Genomic DNA, 8,692 nt, shown 5'->3' with positions numbered 1-8,692 from the left:
AATCAAACTGAAATACATCTAGAGACAGAGAGATGGAGAATCAAGGCCTGCGAACGCCGTGCAGATACCTCGATAGTCTCCTAAAGCCTGAAGCCTCGATCAGCGACTGCCACTGGGACCAAAAGTGCTTGGATCTGCACACAAGGCACAGGGGGTAACGTGAGTACACCAACTCAATAAGTAACAAGTCCAAACTACGGACTGACAGGTAGTGACGAACTCAACCTCAACAGATATAATAGAAACAACGCACAGAAACGTAGGCATGCTTTCAGTTAAATAGACAGCTCAACGTAATAAGGTAAATACAGGTCTGAACAGCTTAAGATATATAGCTCGACTGCCTCTACATGCCAATGCACCGACTGCATGAAATGCACCATGTACTCCTACTCTCAAGTGCTCAACCACTCGGTACAGACAATGGCCATCCGACCCAGGGAAATCCATCCCGGAACATATACAACACTGACTGTAAGTCACTTAGTACCGAGGAAAAAGGGCAATCCAAGCTTGTGAAGAAATCCATCTCCAGGGATATATAAATACTCAACCACTCGGTACCGTATATGGCCATCTGGCCTAGGGAAATCCATCCCGGAACATACTCATCACTGACTATAAGTCACCCGGTACCAAGGAAAAAGGGTAATCCAACCCTGTGGAGAAATCCATCTCCAGATATTAATACTTCGGACAAATCCATGCCCAGGGAAATCCATCCCTCAATAATGTCATCCGCGCCCACTAGGGGTGTGCAGACTCCGGAGGGGCTCCTACGGCCTAAGCGCTATCATAATCAATATAACTGTTGCGGCGTGCAGCCCGACCCCATAACTGTCACTCATAATCAAGCTTTCGGCCTCACTCAGTCATCACTCTCCGGTCTCACCCACGGGCTCACAATGTCATGAAAACTAGCCCAGAAATAGTGATATGCTATGCCAATAATAACAACCGAGACTGAGATATGATATGAAATGCATGAATATGACTGAGTACAAATTAACAGTGAAATCAATGAAATGACAGCAAGAAACGACCACTAGGGGTCCCAACAGTATCGGCATGAAGCCCTAACATGGTATCTAGCATGTTTACAGCTCAATTACTTTATCACATAATGAAAACTCGGATATCAGCAAGAAAGAGTCATTAAACGGTGACATGGAATGAATCAGGTCACGATTCTCACGGTGCACCGCACGCCTGTGACTTGGCATGTCGTCACCTCAATACTAACCACATAACACGTAGTTCGGGGTTTCGAACCCTCATAACCAAGTTTGAAAGCGTTACATACCTCAACCGAATAATAATCCTACTCCGCAATGCCCTTGCCTCTTGACTCAGCCTCCGAATGTCACAAATCTAGCCACAAGCAATACAATACGATCAATATGGGCTAAAGGAACCAATTCCACAAGAAAAATACAAAATTATAGGCCAAATCCCGAAATTCATTCAAACCTGGCCCCGGGCCCACATCTCAAAATCTGACAAAATTCACAAAACTAGAAAGCCCATTCACTCACAAGTCTACCCGTACCAATTTTATCAAAATTCGACGTCATTTGGTCCCCCAAACCCCCAAAATTACTCTCTCCAAAATCCAAGCCCTAACCCCTTATTTCACTTCAAAAATCCTACTAATTAGGTGGGAAATCAATGGGAAAATACCATAGCTAATGATAATAGAGCTCAAGCAATTTACCTCAGTGAAAACCTTTGAGTCCCCTTCAATAATCACCCCAAAAGCTCCAAGGTCCGACTTGAAAATGGTGGAAATGAGAAAAAACTCGCGAAGTCTTCTATTAATACATTCTGCCCAGCGATACCGCACCTGCGGTCCAAATGTCGCTTCTGCGACGCCGCACCTGCGGAAAATCCATCGCAGGTGCGGAATCCACTTAAAATACCGACCTCGCTCCTGCGGCCTCAAGACCGCATTTGCGCTTACGCAGGTGCGGCATTCATCACGCTTTTGCGGTTCCACCTCGCACCTGCGACTCACATTCCGCAGGTGTAGTTATGACAGTTGAGTTCCAACTTCAGCAACTCTTCCAATTTCCAAACTTGTTCCTTTAATCACCCAAAATGAACCTGAGGCCTCGGGACCTCAACCAAACATACCAACATACCCCATAACATCATAAAAAATTAGTCGAAACTTCAAATTACCCAAAACAACATCAAAACACCAAATTACACTCGGATTCAAGCCTATGAACTTCTAAACTTCCAAATTCCACAAACGATGCCGAAACCCGCTAAACCACGTTCGAATGACCTCAAATTTTGCACACAAGTCAGAAATGACACCACGAACGTACTCCAACTTTCGAAAATCCAATCAGACCCCGAATCAAAATTTCCACTGCCGACCAAAATCGCCAAAATTCCAACTTTTGCCAATTCAAGCCTAATTCTACTACGGGCCTCCAAATCACATTCCGGACGCGCTCCTAAGCCCAAAATAGCCTAACGGAGCTAACGGAACCATCAAAATTCAAATCCGAGGTCGTTTACACATAAGTCAATATCCGGTCAACTTTTTCGACTTAAACCTTTTCATAAGAGACTAAGTGTCTTAATTCACTCCAAACCTCTCTGGACCCGAACCAACTAACCCGGTAAGTCAAAATACAGCTGAAGAACACAAAAGAAGCAAAAAACAAGGGAACGGGACTATAACTCTCGAAACGACCGACCGGGTCGTTACACAAATAGATAGTTAAAACACGTAGGCATGATTTCCTAATCTAAACAGGATAGTATATATGCTAGTGTAGTTCAAACAAGGAGAAAACAGGTTATGACTTAGTGAAAAATGGATTTTTACAACAAATAGCCCGTGTACGTACTCATCACATCACGTACACGACGCTCATATATCAAACAGTACCAAATCCTAAGTGGAGTTCCCCTACACAAGGTTAGGCAAGCCACTTACCTCAAACCAAGCTCAATCAATCCGTAATAATGCTCTTTTCACGAATATCCGGCTCCGAATGGCCCAAATCTAGCAAAAACCAATTACATAACATAAATACAACTACAAGAAACTAATCTAGCTATTGAAATTAAGCTAAGGCAAGAAATTGGAAAAATCGCTCAAAAAGCCTCCCCGGCCCACGTCTCAGAATCAGGTAAAAGTCACCAAATACGAACACCAATTCACTCACGAGTTCACTCGTACAAAAATCATCCAAAACCAATGCCTAATTTCCACTCAAAACTCAGATTCTTGGTTGGGGAACTTTTCCCCCATTTTCCCAACTTCCTCACTCAAATCCCTTAATTAGATGAAGAATACAACAATAGGTTAATGAAATATGATCAAATCGAGTTAGGAATAGTTACCCAATAGCTCCCCCTGAAAATCTCTCGAAAATTCTCCTTCCACCGAGCTCCTAATTGAATTTTGTGATATGAACTTCAAACCCTCGAAAATCCCCTTTTTTGCCTAGAAATTTTCGCTTCTGCGTTCCTAGGACCGCATCTGCGGTCCCGTTTCTGCTACAGGGACTCCGCATCTGCGAGTTTTCATTAAACTCCAGAGTCCGCATCGGCAGATGCGCTTTTGCGGCTAATTGTCCGCTTCTACGGAGCCTTGGGTCCCTCTCACCTCCGCATTTGCGACTACCCTTCCGCATATGCGGCTCCACTCCAGCGGCTCCCTCGTCGCATCTGCGACCTCTAGCCTTTATACCCAAACCTGCACCTGTGACCTCGGTCTCATTTCTGCGGGGCCGCGCCTGTGAACCTCCCATCGTAGGTGCGAAAACACCAGAACCAGCAACTCAGCAAATTCTCCTAAGTCCATTTTCCATCCGTTAAGCACCCGAAACTCACCCGAGACCCCCGGGACCTTAACAAAACATACCAACCAATCCTAAAACACTATATGAACTTAGTCGAGCCCTCAAATCACATCAAACAATGCTAAAAATCACGATTCATCCTCTAATCGAACTTAAAGAACTTGAAACTTCAAAATCCTACAACAGATGCCAAAACCAACCAAACCACATCCGTTTGACCTAAGACTTTACACACAACTCATATTCAACACTACGGACCTACTCTAACTTCCGGAATTGGATTCCGACCCCGATATCAAAATTTCCACTACCGGCCCAAAATTCCAAAAATTTGACTTTCGCCATTTCGAGCCTAATTGAGCTACAGACCTCCAAAAAACAATCCGGACACTCTCTTAAGCCCAAAATCACCCAACGGAGCTAACAAAATCGACGGAACTTCATTTCGGAGTCGTCTTCACACAGTCCTGACTTTGGTCCAAATTCTAAGTCTTAAGCCTCCGTTTTAGGGACTAAGTGTCCCAAACACTTCCAAAAACCAAGATGAAACCTCCCGGCAAGCCACAATAGCAGAAAAGACACGAGAAAAACAGTTAATAGAGGATCGGGATCTAACTCTCAAAATGACCGGCTGGGTCGTTACACTAAGGTTATGGGTAACAATTTCCTTTGAAAATTTTTAGAATTCGGGCATGTGGGCCCGGGGATGAATTTTAGGAATCATGCATTTAGAGTTGGGTGATCACTTTAATAGTTGGGTTATGAACTTTTATACATATATTGATTAGTTTTTACACTATTTGAATAGTTTTGGATTGTTCGGCACTGAATTGAGAGTTTGGGCATAATCTTGGATCAGAAAGTAGGCCTTGAGACGGGGTAAGTTCCCTTTCTAACCTTGTAAGAGGGAATTAACCTTATAGGTGAATTAAATAAATGTGTGTACCTATTTGTGGGGGGCTACGTACATACGAGGTGACGAGAGTCCGTACGTAGCTACTATCATGCTATTGTCCGGGTAGTTTATGCCCCGTATCATGCTTATTTGAAATGTTTGCGTCATTACTTGCTAATTTAATTGCTTAAGTCATGTTAGAACTTGATAAAAGAATGGTAAAAAGTTAAATTCACTTACTTGAAGATTGAATGGAATACTTGACTGTACATGAGAAGTATGTGCTTTCTTTAAAACTAATTGCTATTTGTGGATCGGGCCGAATGCTTCGGTAATAAATAGATGCATCTATGGTTCACATCGTTCGACCCTCAGGCAGTAGGGTATACATCTTTTGTATTTTCTACTAGTTGCCCACATACTTGTGACACTGGGTCTTGGCACATATTAGTATACTAGTGAATTTTGGGTTCTGTTCCTATGGTTATAAATGTTTCTAATTGCTTTTATTTATTAACTTAATTCGGACTCTTATTAAATCTTGTTTTAAAATTGTGGAAAATTTCTATATGGGGAAACTCGTTAAAAATGGAAAATCTCTAGGTTGTTCACTGTTGGCTTGTCTAGCAACGGTGCTGGACGCCATCACGACATGACATTGAGTTGGTCGTGACACTGCTATAACAGGATTATTCTTTGTAGATGCCTCCGGCGGAATCGAAATAATGTTTCTATGTCATGCATTACTTGCAAATATCATATCAAAATGCATGACACTGTTAGCAATAATAGTAAAGTGGTATACCAGCAACGATTTTATTATGAGGCCACTCACTTTAGATTCGATATACCTCTTCAAATAACTTAAATAACCATCACAATTATATCAAAGGAGAGAAATGGTGCTAAATTTATAAGGAAAGCAAAATTGATAACATGGGACGAAACACTTACGGCCAAGTGTCAAACGATCAAAATAATTGCCCGGAGTTCTAGAGATATATTGGATATTAATGAACCGTTTGGTGAAAAACTAATGGTTTGTGAGGTAACTTATGTCGAGAACTACCAGTAGTTCCAAAATCGACAAAAGCAGAGACTATAAAAGGTAGCTTGCCAAAGTAAAACTTCTGGCCTCAAATGAAAAAGATTCAACTGACAAGAAATATAAAGTAAGAACAAATCTAGTATTCAGTGTTTTCTTGCTTCATGTCGGAAACAAAGAAGAGCATCCAATAAAAGATGATTTGGTTCTTCTTGAGTACTTGGTTATCAATCCCAATGGTAATAGTAGTGCATTTAATAAGAGAAATATTTTTAACATTAGATTAAAACTAAATTGTGCAATCGCATGATAGAATTAAAAAGATATCTTAACTAGCATAAATGAATATGTTGATCAACTAAATAAAAGGTTAGATTGCAAAATTTTATAGTAAAAACAAAATGTTTTTTCTGTTTTTACTGAATAGAAAATGATACCAATAATTACTACCAAGAAAAATACTTAAATACTTTAATACCAAATGGCTTTTTACGATACATGTTTGTTGTCAAGTTTATTATTTCTTACTTATGTTGATGTCACTGTATATATAATAGACTAAGTTTAAATTGATATTCCATTGTATATAGGTTGATTTTGAAGAAAAATATACCCGTCATGCTATTGAAAAACTTAGATACGCCGAATAGCGTATGTAATAGCACACAGATAATATATAGAAGTTTTGACAATAACGTCATATATGATACTGGTAAATGTGTTTCTAAGTATACTCTTGTCCCTGAATTCAACTTTCGTCTTTCGAAACTAAGGAATATCCTTTTAAATTTGTGTAAAAATAATTTTTAGCACGTTTATGTTTTATAAATATAACAAAAAAAATACAAGGACAAACATCCTAAATATTGGACTATATTTGACGCAATATATTTTCTTGCACGAACAACTGTATGTTGCACTTTCAAGAGGGGTATCAAGATTGACAACAAGAGTTCCGCTTAAGGCAGAAACATACACACAAAATATTATCCACAAAGAAGTGTTCGTTAAGATACCATCACATTAAATACTTTTAACCTATAATACATAGTTATCTAACTAACATGACAAAATTGATCATTTGTGTAAGTTTTGATGTCCTTTTATTTTAAACTCATGTATTATGCTAATATAATAATATTTTTCGGTATTTAGATGATTGTTGCATTATTATACATAAAATTTTCATTAAGTAAATTTTATTGTTCTTTCGTATAAATAAATGTTTAAATCACCACGTGTCATTATTAACGTGCAACGCATGTTCATATATATATATGTGCGTGTGTGTGTGTGTGTGTGACGACTCGACCCGTCGTCTCATGAGAACCGCTCTGTTTCTCCCATTTCCTGCTTTGTTATGCTTCATTATCAGTGTCTTGTGTGAACGAGTTGAATTGGGTTGATTTTTGGAAGGAAATGAGACACTTAGTCTCTTTAAGGAAGCTTGTTTTGGAAAAGTCAACCGGATGTTGACCTATGAGTTAGAGGACTCGGATGTGGATTTCGACGATTCGGTTAGCTTCGGGGGATGATTTGTGACTTAGGAGTGTGATCGGAAGTGATTTTGGAGGTCCGGTGTAGAATTAGGCTTGAATTGGCGAAGTTAGTATTTTGGCGAATTCTGGTTGATAGGTGAGATTTTGATCCGAGGGTCGGAATGGAATTCCAAGAGTTGTTGTAGCTTCGTTAGGTGATTTGGGATGTGTGTGCAAAATTTCAGGCTATTTGGAAGTGATTTGGTTGGGTTTTTGATCAAATGCGTGTTTCGGAAGTTTTAGAAGAACTTAGGCTTGAATCCGATGTAAGTTTGGTGTTTTGATGTTAGTTTTGGTGTTTTGAGAGTGCAACTAAGTTTGAATGATCATATGTAACGTGTTAGTATGTTCGTATGCGGTCCTGAGGAGCTCGGGTGAGTTTCGGATAGGTTTGGGCTGCGTTGTGCTCCTTTTTCTTATGCTTCGACGTCGTTTCTTCAAGCATAAATGATATCATATTGAAAAAATGAGCTCCGATTATTGTTTTGAATGAAGCATTAGATCCGTATCGTAATTACGGACCCTTAGCAAAAAGAATCGTCGAATTTGGACATCGTATGAGGATTTTATGGCCATTTTACCAAGGTTGCCCAGATTTTCAGGTTAATGACGAAATTGCCCCTGACGGCGTATTAAAAACCTGCACTATTTGCAAATCTTAAAACCTACATATCTCATTCATTATAAGGTAAAATTGAGTGATTCAAAAGCCTAAATTCATTTTAATTTCACAAGGAGTCCATTGGGAGCAGTAAACCGCATGATTAGTATACCTATAATGAGCAGGTCGAGTTTTCTTCCAATTTTTGAACGGGAAGAAGCTTCTGAGGCGATTTTTAAGAGAGAAAATCAGTGGGTATCACAGAGGTAAGTGATTTGATTATTAAAACTCATTTATGGGTGATTATAGACCATAATCCCAGCCTTTAATTCATGAAAAACAGTAGAAAAATAGGATTTTAGGGCCTGAGATTATGAGACCTTTAGGGGTCGATTTGAGGGGTCAAACGGACTCCGATTTTTGTGTTCTTTATATGTACGGAATCGGGAGAAGATGAAGAACACTTTTCTGTAAAAAATTTTGAGTTTCGAGAAGTGGGCTCGGGGCTCGAGTTTTGTCAATTTCGGGATTATTGATGTTTTTCGATTATTTTCGATTGGGTATTGATCCTATAGCATAATGTGACGTATTCGTTGTGGTTTTGGTCAGATTCGACGCGCGAGGAGGTCGATTTGAGAGGCAAGGGCATAGCGAGCTAGGATTTTGGCCGGCTTGAGGTTAGTAATAGATGTAAATGTTGTGTTGAGGGTTTGAAACCCCGAATTTGCACATTGTAGTGCTATGTTGAGGTGACTTGAACGCCGGATAACGGGCGTGGGGTAGAGCACC

The sequence above is a fragment of the Nicotiana attenuata genome, chromosome 6 (genome assembly GCF_001879085.1).
Source record: "Nicotiana attenuata strain UT chromosome 6, NIATTr2, whole genome shotgun sequence".
NCBI classification, from domain to species: Eukaryota; Viridiplantae; Streptophyta; class Magnoliopsida; order Solanales; family Solanaceae; genus Nicotiana; species Nicotiana attenuata.
This window is presented reverse-complemented; position numbering follows the sequence as displayed.